This window comes from Botryllus schlosseri, chromosome 3 (genome assembly GCF_051294905.1).
Source record: "Botryllus schlosseri isolate E-star chromosome 3, Bs_hap1, whole genome shotgun sequence".
NCBI classification, from domain to species: Eukaryota; Metazoa; Chordata; class Ascidiacea; order Stolidobranchia; family Styelidae; genus Botryllus; species Botryllus schlosseri.
The window spans coordinates 9,030,465-9,043,287 of record NC_137238.1 but is presented as its reverse complement, the minus strand read 5'-3'; the positions used below and the strand labels follow the sequence as shown (position 1 = coordinate 9,043,287).

Genomic DNA, 12,823 nt, shown 5'->3' with positions numbered 1-12,823 from the left:
ATTGAGTTTCAGAAACATACATTGCCTTCACTTGACTCTCTTGTTGTTACAAGAGCAAGCCTTGTATCATGAACTTGTTGGATTTTCACAATGTTGCTCAGTAGGTACCCTTGTCCTATTTTACACTATGGCAACCTCTTAGACTGTTTGAACAGGACAGTCCTGCGTGGTCATCTTCGGGCAATAAGTGAACGGGAATATTGAGTAGTGGACTTGTCTCTTGTTCTTTGCAGGACAGGTACAACCCTTCTCCGCTTTGTTTCAGACATTCTTCAACTAAATTCCGGTCCTCCATCAAATTAGACAACTCAGTATTTTGCAAACGAGCTGAAATTGTCCGGAGGCACTGGCATTGCACATTATATTCCTACTTAATAGATCTTTCACCAACGTTAACAAAATAAAAGCCACCCGGAAATGCATGCAATTGTCTCATTCATATAGCCTGACTAGCAGTAGCAGTGGGCCTATAGAGATAACAACACATGTAGCAGAAGGTCGCACTGGCGTATGTAGTTCAATACGATTGCCAAAAAGATATATTACCATGATATTCATCACCTATAGACGGTCGTTTTCAACTGCAAACTCCACTGAAGGTACAATCATCACCTCGGAGCACCGCTTTACAATAAAACCTAGGTAAAAAGTCTGGGGAATCCCCAATAATTAGGAGAATTGGCCCCTGATCTTTGGAGGCTTTGAGGAAAAGGAAGATCACAATGAAGATCACCAAAATTGCTCATAAAATTGTTTTTGTGTGCTAAACCATCAGTTGGATCACAATGGCCGAAGCTTCCGGACAATTTTTCAAATCTGAACAACCCTACTGGTCAACTATCGCGTCTAGAGCCTAGCATGCGTTGGCTCCGATCTCTCGATGGCTTGGTTACAATGCCGTTAGGTGTTTGCTGGTTAGCGATTGTGATAGAGTGACATCGCTGTTCAGACTGAATGACATCGAATGTCCGCAGACATGTGCGATTGTGAGTGCGCCGTGCATGTGTACCTAAACATAACTATCAGAAGATGTGTGTCGAATGTCAAGGCTTGAGTTGTAAAAGACGAAAAAGGTTGTAACAATCTGAAATCAGTGCCATTATAGACCAGATTCCATAACAACTCGGACATTTTGCCTTGCGCAAATCGTCGCTGAGGTTACGTGATGCGCGTTGATAAGCAACGTATTCAATTTTTCGCTAGCGATCAGGAATTCGCTAATTGACAACACTTCTGGACTCGTTGACAAGCTTATCATACGCGCAAGTTTGTTAACACGCAGATATTGCATAATCGTCATTTATGCATGCACTTAACCCTCATGAATGGGAGACATTCATACACTTGGGGGCGCCAGAACCTCGCCCTAGTGATCCACTGTTTACAGTGGATACCAATATAAACGTCGTCTTCACTGTTGTATTTTGATATCCTAGCTAGCTTGTGGCTATTGCAATAGAAAATGTCGACGGATTATTCTTCATGGACGGTGCACGATCTCAAAAAAGAGCTGGGCAGTAGGAATGCTCGGACATGTGGCAGGAAAGCGGAACTTATAGAAAGGTAGTTATGAAAGTCATTTATTTATACATGTGGTTGTATATAGAGCTAGTTTTGATCAGATATGACGCCGTAAGAATGGTACAATCTAAGTTCATTTAGTTACATGGTGCAATACGCAACTATATTTGAAAAAGTGCAGATTGAGACCGAACTAAGCTGTAGCATGTGAGCTTGCCTCTAGAGGCTGCTACGTAAGTTGAGAAGCTATGGATTTTCCAACTGGTAATGACACTCTGGATCAATGTTACTTTTTGCATTGCAGGCTGCTCGCTTATGACAGGAATGATGATTTTGGTAGAACGTCGTATGTCAGGAGTACAGAGTTACTAGAGTGGCCCAAATTTGGTTATGAACCAGTGAATTTTGAATTAATTCCACCACTCTCAGGATGCCCTATACAGGCGTATTTTATTAAATTTGGGAGAAAGGAAGGATCGAAGACAGTGAAATCGTTGAAAAAGGGAAAAGTGATGTTAGAAGGGATGTGCGCGAAGGCCTGCTCAGCTTTATTGATTGAGACTTTACACTATTTCACTGCCATTGTTAAAGCATCGATGAAGAGGCATGTCAGTTATTGGAGCAAGATATGTTGTAAGAACAGTGGGGAACTCCTGTTCAGTGAATGTGAATGCCCAGGAGGAAGCGAAGCGGTCCAAATGCAATTTGCAAGCATTTATCATGTCTTGCTCTGATGTTGCTGGACTATAAGCAGTCGAAGACTGTTCAAATTTCAAAGGCATGCACAGAAACATTGCAAACGTTCCATCATCCTTCTCAAAGAAGTTCAGGTATTACATGCATGCTGCAATGATTGATCACCATTATTTAGAAAGGCCATTCGGGGAGTACTGGATTGATCAAGCTCTTGCTGTAAGTATGATATTTCTCACGTCAATGCTTAATCCCAATTATGTTGATAAATTTTAAGTGCCCACCAGAGAAAGCTGCAGAAATATTTGAGGCGACAATCAAGCAACGTCAATCCCCTCGGTGGTATTTTGAAAGAAAGTGGCGCTTAACAGCATCAAGATTTGGAGAAATCCTATCTGCTACTGATCGACGTGACATGTGGAAATTGTGCGAATCGATGTACAACAATAGTGATTTAAGATCAGATGCCATTATACATGGGAGTTTGTATGAAACAGCCGCGAAAGATGCCTTCTCCCATTTATCCGGTCGAAAAATCTCGAGGTCTGGACTCATAATACATCCAGAATTTCCATATATTGCAGCAACACCTGATGCTATGGTACTCCCTGATAGTGTGTTGGAGGTCAAGTGCCCCTACACGGCAAGGGATGAGCTAATAACACTCGGAAAGAATTTTCCATATTTGGTGACTGCTGCAGATGGCTATCATTTGAAAAAAAATCATAAATGGTATGCCCAAGTACAAGGCCAAATGGCTTGCGCTGAGAAAAAACTATGTTATTTCGTAATATATATATACATTTCGTGATGTCCACATTGAGTATATAGAGTTTGACCCAGAATTTGTTACCAAATTTATGATTCCCAAGCTGCAAAATTTCTACGAAATGTATTGGCGTCCTTTTTTGGTGGTCAAGATTGCATCACCGCAAGATGAAAAACTGCTGAATGCAATGTGGCATTGATAAAATATTTTTCCGAGCTAAAGCTATTTCTGCCGTTGTGTTGATTATTGTTATTTCCAAATTCCATGATACTTTCTAATGATTATGTAGGCTACATTTTAATTACCTATATATTGGGAGTTTTCTTGTATCTCGTTTAGTAAATTAAAATCCAACTTGCGTTTAGGTAGTAATACGCGCTCAGTACAGTCATCATATCCAAAAGAGTGATGTTTAGGTTTATTATGGCGGGATCTAATATTAAAGTGGAAATAAGAACATCCATGCATTACTGTGAGTAAACAATCATCAACACTGACCAACGCTACTTAATCAAACACAAATTAATAAAAGCATCAAACGCTGTTATAGCCTATCAAACTATGCCTTTCCTAAAATTTACTATCATGAAGCAGATAAAGACTATTTCATTTCCCAAATGCAGGAGATTGTAAGGCAATACATTATAAATGATTTTGAATGTCTTTGCATAACCAATAACCCTTTCAACGTGCACACGTTCTGAGGAGATCGCGCAATCATCCAGCCGCTGTTCCTGAGAGAGCCGAGTCATGCCTTTCATCAAAGTAGGGGTGTTGATTTTTACATTAAAGGGTGCAAACAAATCTTGCACTAGGAATCCTTTATCAGCCATGATACTGTCGCATTTTTCAAACATTGTTCTGGCGTCGGCCAGCAAATCAGATTGCTCAATAATGCTGCGGTCACTAACGGATCCACCATAGCAGTCACTTATGAAGGAAACAGCACCCTTTGGTGTAATACCTATTAATACTTTCATGGTATTCCTATTCTTGTAAGTTGAGAATGTAATGGACTGTGCATGGATGTCAGATGGCTTCTCAATTGGGATTTCTGTTGAGTCAATAATTACTCTCGTTGATGGATAGAGTCTTTTAAAATCATCTGGCATGGTATCCAATATCACTTGTTTTGAAGGCCAAATTGGTAACTTTGACAATAGACTGTACATATGCTTGATCCAAGCATTAATGATGCGGGAAACTGTTGCTTCTGAGACATGAAACATGTAGCATGTAGCCAAGCAGTTGATGATCAAGAGCTTGTCGTAACTTGATCAGTGTCATAAAAACTTGTTCTTCATTTGAAAGCAATGTACAGGTGTACTCCAATCGATGCAAATCGTACATTACAATGTCCTTAAAAAACAGAAACTGTTCGATGTCATCAAATCCAGTGAAGTACTGCACTGCTTTCTGGTCATCCTTGATATTTTGTAAACTGAAAGATGGCATCGAAGCACCCAGTTGGCACTGAATGCCCACATGTTCCGAGTCTGTTGTCAATTCCTGGTCGCTATGTGTTCCGGAATAAATTATTTCAGTAGGCTCTGGTTTAAATGGGTTTGAATTGTTCGTCTTCCTGGCTGTTTTTAGTGGTGCTTTTTTATCATGTTCAAAGACACTTGGCACTGCCTCCTTTTTCAGTCTTTTAAGTTTCATTTTCGGCTCATAATCGCTCGGAAGAAAATGACCATAGCAAACAATCTCTTTACTCAAATCAGGCGTCCAAAGTTGTTTCGTTTTCGGGTCAGATCTCTTAACTGCTACTGTCCATTTCCTCAGCTGCACTGGTGACGTAGGAAATCAATGGCCACCTCTCCGACTCTTGCAACCAGGTACACAGCAATATCGTGGCATGTTATAACGTAGATCGATGATAATACAGTCTATAAAATGAAATATATGTCACTCAGCATCAGCTAATATTCAAACGTCACTTTCTTGAAATAAAATACCGGTACGTGAAGTAACCTGGTAATTCATAAATTGCACTGAACCCAACTAGCTCTAAGATGCATCAGGCGTAAATATGTTTATATGCCATACATACAAAAGATTATTTCTGTTATCCGAATCCAACAGGCAGTCACAGACCTGGTTTCTAGTGAATAAAGACGACCAAGCTATATGAGTGGCCCGGTTTTGTTTATGTGTACTACAGACGACAGGACGAGGTGTTGGCGCCTCAAGTGGTTTGTGAATGTCTCCCATTGATGCTATTGATCCTAATTATCAATTCCGTCAGATCATGACGTCATTCCATTGTGACGTCATCGAGCTCGCATACCTAAGGAAAATTAGCGTTCGGCGCCTATGTCGACCGTCAATCGGCGTCCGACATATAAAAAAACACGTTGTATGCAGCGAGCCACGTTGTATGCAGCGAGCCATGACTATCGTCATACGTGACCCCATGCGTTTTTCTGACTACTAAAGATAGATGAATAAATGAATAAATAAATATTATATTATTTGAATAAATATTCATTCATTATTATTTCATTAAATTCTACTTTGCGTTCATGGGCGACGGTGTTATTTAGTAACACCAGCACGAAACATCTATCCCCATAGTTACGTCACACAGTTCCGGACGAATAGCCTGGTCTACAGCTTTGGGCTATTCATCCGGTTCCGGACGAATAGCCACTGCCTTTGGTTTTACCTTCTACATCCCTTTAGTGTGCCGTTAACTCTTGAAAAGAGGCACCTGAAAAGCATTCGAGTTTAATAAATATTCTGCTACAATGCATGTTGTATTGAAAGCGATAACTCTTACATGCAATCTGACACTACGTACCACCACTCAAGTCTTCTCATACTAGAGATGATCCACAGATCTCTTTTTGGATCAAGACACCTTCACAACTCGTTTCATACCTAAAGACGGCGCTTGTTTTTCCACGCCATAATTGACCAACTACAATTCAGACAAATTGTCAATCTTTACAATTCGAAATCTATTAGAAACCACGTTTGCAACGAAATTATCAACCATTGGAAGAACATTGAAGAATTCATCGAAAAAAACGATCGAGAAGAAAACTTGAAGATAAAAGAAGAAGACTACTACGCCGACCACTTCTTGATCCAAGCAACTTCCGATACGCTGAAACTTAACATATAAAATTGATCAAATTACAGACTCACACATTCAGAATTATTCATTTGGCAGTTACACCGATGCACTAACTCTTACCCTAGCCCTCCAAAATCTTCACTTCTCATGGAGCTTACACCCATCCAAAACCCTGCGCCATAGCGCCACCAACACCCTTACCCGCATTTGCAATACCAAAACTAACCCCTTCTCACTGGTCAACCAAACCGATCAATCCCAGACCCTCCCGCATCTACACTTATCAAGTACTCCACTCTATACATACCGACCTACTTCAATTCCTCTCACTACTTCTGGTCTTTTCTAATTCCAACATCACTATCACCCACCAACATAATTTCTTCGAAACGACCGACCCCTCCCATCTTCATTCCATTACAATTACAACCCTTACTAATTATCTGAATTCGGCTCGTGGAAAACTTGATACCATAAAAGAATATGAAAATATAAGAACCCCAAATTAACCAACACCATTACTAAAATTATCAACCAATATTATCAAGACATTCATGACCTCGTCATCACCACACAGCATATTTGAGTAATAAAAATTCTTCAGACGAATTTAATAAGCCTAAAACCCCATTTCACAACACGTACAGTGTCATATATTTCAGGATTGACCCCTCCTTTATACCCACCGAACAATTTCGATCCCCCAGTAGATATAAAAACGAAGTCAACCATTCCGTACTTAACTTACTTTTAAAAAATAACCCCCAGAGAGATCAAAAATCCCAAACCCATTCCTGAAACCCACTCCGCTTCCACTTTAAAATAAATCAATTCGGTCATATCAAAAGCACAATCGGCGTATACTACAAGTCATGTTAGGGATGTCATACTGAATACCTTGGATAACTTTTCAGGCAACTAGGACAAAACATTTACTCACCCATTAACCTAAATTTGGAAATGATATATTGAATAGGGCCCTCTGTGATAGACATACTATCACTTAGAAACATCCAGAAACCCTAGGACCATTAAACGTCGCTTCTTGGAACTTAGAACTAAAGAAAACTACCACATCCCTTCATTCAACTTACTTCCCAAACCCCCCAAATTAGGACTAGGACCTTTCAACGCTAAGCATGAACCAAAACTTGAAGGCAGATATCATTTCGGATTATTCTTGTATCACAGTAGAACCCGGTTAACTTTTCTGCCACCGCTCTCGGTAATACTATTTTTATCAGTGCACCTTTCAACATCCAAATTATTACCTTTGATTTTGAATATTTATATACCAACATAAGAAATGAGGACGTCATGTATGCCTTGAACCAACTAAAAACACCCTCACCATCCGGACCCAATCCTTAACCTTGATCTCTTCGTCTTCTGTCAAAACACTGCTATTTCTCCTCTGGTGATAATCTGTTTATTCAAAAAGATGGATTAGCAATGGGTAGTTATAACTCCGCCCGATCCGCAGACCTTACCCTCGCCATATTTGAAGAAAGTTTGATATCTCAAATCTCCACGACCTGACCCATCCAATTCTTCCGTAGGTACCTAGACGACGGACTCACTATTTCCAACCTCCAACCATCACACCTCCCCTACTTCATCCATTATATCTCCCAAATTGACCCCAGTCATTTTAAGATCACCTTCAATTGCAACCCCATCCTCACCAAGGGATTGATCGGTTGCAAAACCTTCTTCAAACACGCCTCCCTTTACACTTATATCCCTTTGATTCCAATCATCCCTCCCACACCTACACCGGAATTATAGCCACCGAACTCACCCGTTACCACAGAACCAATTCGACCCCCCTCCCCCTACACAGAACCAATTCAACCCCCTTCCTATCTCCAAAACACATTTCACCGATTCAAAAAACGACTTACTAGATTAGGATACCTCGACCGACTTATTAGATTGAGACCTTGTTCAGTATGTATGAGCCACTGCAGTCAGTTTTCAATTTTATGGTGGCCAAGAAGCTGTCATGTCTCTATTTAGGTATACCACGACCAGATTGGCGAGGGACTGAATTGAATGACTGGCAAATAGTTTTTCATTTTCAATCAGATTGAAATAGGGAAAATTTGACCCCGCGGGAAGTAGAGATCACCCTGAAGGGCTCTGGAAATACCTTGTCGCTTACCTGCTGCATATCAGCATATTATTACAAGCAAAGCTCTCTTGCTTTCTTCAATATACAATTGAATAGTAAGTAAAACATTCCCAAGATAAAATGTGTTTGGTGATATCAAAGGAAAATTGGTGGGCTTTGTTGATGCAAACTTTTCTATGGTGTGCAAACTCGCTACACATCCCCTCTGTGATTCAGCAGTTATTTACACGTTCAACTGCGAATCTAACTCTCATTATCGCATCCCATTTCTGATTCAGCAGTTTTTTTACACGCTGAAATATTAATTTAATTCTTATTAATACATCCCATTTGTGATTCAGCAGTTTTTCACATGCTGAACTACGAATCTAACTCTTATTATTACAGTTTTTTACACGCTGATATACGAATTTAACTCTTATTATTACATCCCATCTGTGAGTCAGCAGTTTTTTACACGCTGAACTACGAATCTAACTAACTCTTATTATTGCATCCCATCCGTGATTAAACAGTTTTTTACACGCTGAACTACGAATTTAACTCTCACTGTGATTCAGCAAGTTTTACGCGCTGAACTACGAATTTGTTTTCAATAAGGTTGCGGACTACAATTTTTGATTATTGCCCAGTATATTTTACTTGCGCACTGTCAAAGGAGAAATCTCTCACCATGCTGAGTGGTATCCTGCAACTGTCACTAATGGGGGAGATGTATAGCTTTGAAATTTTGACAGTAACGCCGTGAATGGACAGGACATTCAAGTTCATGCCGTTGCTGCTGATGGCAGTCTAGGAATGGACAATTTATTAAAGTTCTGACTGGAAGATAAAAAATTCCTCTCAACTCCTCTTTCTCCGCCCCCAATCCATATGGAGGTAACAGACCGATTCTAATCTTTTCTTATCGACCTTATCCTCTCAATTTATAGTAGCCTCTGTAGCTACTTTTACTTTATCATTTCTTATCTTGCGGATTTCCATATAAACAGGTGCAATAGGTTTGGCTTCAACTTTATATAAGCCCAAGTCTTATATCGTTGTTCGAAGTATATAAGCCCAAGTCTTATATCGTTGTTCGAAGTGATAAACTGCGGAGTCAAGAATCCTAAACGCAGTATGGAGGATCACAGGATCAACTTCCTCAAGGAATTTGTCCAGGACCTGGTGTTATGGAAGACAGACTTCAAATGCTTCCCGTATAAACTAACTTGAGTGATAAATGCTTATTTCCTGTGAACGCTCGATACGGAAACTGAATTCTGTTTACGTGCGAAACTTCTCCTACATCTGCGACACCAATGGGTTGCAGGTTCGAGTTCGACCGAGGTCGACTCCAGAATTCCTGCCCATGTGTTGGATGATTATCTAGGCTTACCCTCGCCTCATCCGTGAAACGGTATCTTTAAAAAAGCCTATAAGTGGGCCGTACTATAAGTCGGCAGTTACGGTATAAAATTGAAGAATATCGACATGGTGTAAATGACCATAGTAGTCGACAAACACCACGAATACCATAAAAAAAAACTGGAGTTAGCTAGCCACGGTACTTGCTGTAAAACTATCTCCTTTTAGATGAGTCATTTTCGAATCGTATCGATGAAATCACCCTATAGGGTAGTGGGTTAGGGCTATGGTTTGTGGTTGATATAATGAGGTAGTGGGTTAGAGTTATGTTAAGGATATATTATTATGTGGTGGGTTAGGGTTGTGAAATGAAGGCTTGATATGGCATGCGGTTACGGGTTAGTGTAGGTGTGTGTTCAATTGTTATTTGAATTACAGGAGATATAAAGAAAGAATAAAACATGGGGTGCTGGCAAAGAGATCTGTGGAAGAAGTAAGACAGATATCTGGGTATGTGTGTGTGGGAAAGTATAGGAAGAAGATGGTGTGGAGTCTTTTCTTGTCCTGTAGTAGAAGGGAATTGGTTATGTGTATCAAGTTCGAAGTGATTGAGAAAATCAAAAACCTTATATAAAACTGTATTTATTGTGGACTCTATGTATGGATACGGTGTATATTAACAAGAAAGAGTCGAGTCTGTTTATAGAAACATATATTAACAAGAAAGAGTAACAATAAAATAGTTAATAGTAATAACTAATGTCTAAATGTAAAGAAAAACAGATGTATGAGGTGTAAAATGTAATATAGAAATAAAAAGGTAATAAATATAGTCGTACAAATTCAATTCTTTTTCCAAGGTGTTATCAATTTCTTTTTTTGGTAACTTTTTCTTTCCACATCTTCATTTTACGATGTATTAGTTTGTTATTGGTGACCAATTGTTTTCATTTTCTTCTATATTCGAAACCGATGCGGAAAGGAAAAGGGTAGGTGGGTTGGGTGATGCGCCGAATGTGTTTCCTATGGTCAAAGGTTTTGGAGAAGGGGTAAGTGATGAAGGTCGAATTAGTAGGGGTGGGTTTCTTTTTAGGTATTGCTATTAGTGATTTTGTGTCCTAATCTAATAAGTCGGTCGGGGTATCCTAATCTAGTAAGTCGTTTTTTGAATCGGTAAGTGGTGTTCTGGAGATAGTGGGGTTCGAATTGGTTCTTTGGTAACGGGTGAGTTCAGTGGCAATAATTCCGGTGTAGGTGGGATGGTTGGAGTCGAAAGGGATATAAGTGTAAAGGGAGGCGGGTTTGCAGAAAGTGTTGTAATCGATCAATCCCTTGGTGAGGGTTCTATGGTCGAAACGAAGGGTGAGGTCAAGGAAAGGGTTGTGGATGGGGTTGCAATTAATGGTGATATTGAAATGACTGGGCTAAATTGGGGAGATGCAATGGGTGAAATAGGGGAGGTGAGAAGGATGGAGGTTGGTTATAATAAGTCCGTCATCTAGGTATCTACGGAAGAATTGGATGGGCCAGGTCGTGGAAATTTCGGATATCAAATCTTCTTCAAATATGGCGAGGGTAAGGTCTGCGGATTGGGCGGAGTAATAACTTCCCATAGCTAATCCATCTTTTAGAATGAACAGATTATCAGCAGAGAAGTAGCAGAGTTTTTGACAGAAGATGAAGAGATCGACAGCAAGGTTGAAAATACGGTTCGGGATGATGAGGGTATTTTTAAGTTGGTTCAAGGCATACATGACGTCCTCATTTCTTTATGTTGGTATATAAAGATTCAAAATCGAAGGTAATAATTTGGATGTTGAAAGGTGTACTGGTTAAAATTGTATTATCGAGAGCGGTGGCGATGTTATGGCTGTTTTTTGTTAGTGTGGGTGTAATGCCTATGCTCTCGAGGTGTTCGATGTATTCGTTCTTCCACTCTGTCAGGATATTGCCTAAAAGCTTACCGGGTTCTACTGTGATCCAAGAATGAGCCGAAATAATAGGTCTACCTTTAAGTGTTGGTTCATGTTTAGCGTTAAAAGGTCCTAGTCCTAGTTTGTGGGGTTTTGGGAGTAGATTGAATAAGGGGTTGTGGCAGTTTTCTATGGTAGTAAGTTCTAAAAAAGCGACGTTTAATGGTCCTAGGGTTTCTGCATGCTTCTCGGTAATAGTATTCCTGTCGCAGAGTGCCCTATCTAATATAGTTTCCAAATTCAAGTTGATGGGTGAGTAAATGTCTTGTTCTAATTGCCTAATAGATTCGTTGCTATACCAATTGGTCCAATTCATGCAGAAACCTAAATTTTTATCCGAAATGTTAATAATTAAGTCCTTCCTATTTGTGATTTCTCTAATGTGGTTTAGTTGATAATTGGAAAATGTGGGTTTAATTTGGTTGTTGTTTAATTTAGATTCCCTAAACCAGTGCTTTTCAACCTGTGTGACGGTTCGCACTTGTGCGAATGAAAAATATTGCAGTGCGAATGACGAACGTGGTGCGAACAGTGCGAATGAAAATCCGGATCGAGTGCGAATGACGAAGGTAGTGCGAATGGTGCGAATGAAAATCCTGATCAAGTGCGAATGAAAACCGTGAACAATTGTCAACTTTTCTGGCGTGGAATAATTCAAATAAACCTAATAGGAAATTTAAGATCAGTGTAACTTTTGTAGTTGCGACGCAATTGTAAAGCTTTAATACGACGCACCACTCATCGTAGCCCTCACAAGCCGTAGTGAATTAATATTCCCGCACTCTAATTATTACGTAACCAAAAGCCTGGTTTGAAGCTGGTGTACTGTCAGTATAAAGATCCCTACAATCTCTATATTATATTGGCAGACATACAGTACATCATCTGAGCCCGCGACAGGCTGGACAAAATGACGTCAAATTGACTTTCTGCTTTCTTTCGCTAAACAATCATCATATTTTCGTAATAACTGTTCGATTTGCGCGAGGCACGAGGATATAGTAGTAAATACCATCATTACAGACTCACATTTGCAAGTTACTGTAACGCAAATTTTTACCCCTTCAAGGGTAATTTACTACAGTATGGACCGCAAAGGGTATAATTTTGGGTTTACACGGTGCCAGAGCTATCTGTTGATATGTATTTAATATTTATTGAATTTATTGCAAAAAGTCCTGCGATCGTTTCTACATGTCGTATATAGCCAATAAGCGAGACACGCTTGAGAATTCATGATAAGATTTGTCCGACTGTCTTTTTCTGGGAAACATGGTCGAAGACCGCTGGGATGAACTAGTGTA

The 12,823-nt window shown here is 39.8% G+C and overlaps 2 long non-coding RNA genes across 2 annotated transcripts in view; one reads left to right on the top strand and one right to left on the bottom strand.

Annotated features, from left to right (window-relative positions):
• LOC145434891 (uncharacterized) overlaps positions 1 to 12,823 on the bottom strand; it is a 75,522-nt gene that overhangs the window by 22,998 nt on the left and 39,701 nt on the right. The gene's annotated exons all lie outside the window — the stretch shown is intronic.
• Positions 10,310 to 11,958, top strand: LOC145434895 (uncharacterized). The gene is made up of 2 exons (XR_013913624.1): positions 10,310 to 10,595; positions 11,049 to 11,958. It is a non-coding gene; the product is annotated as an uncharacterized LOC145434895 (long non-coding RNA).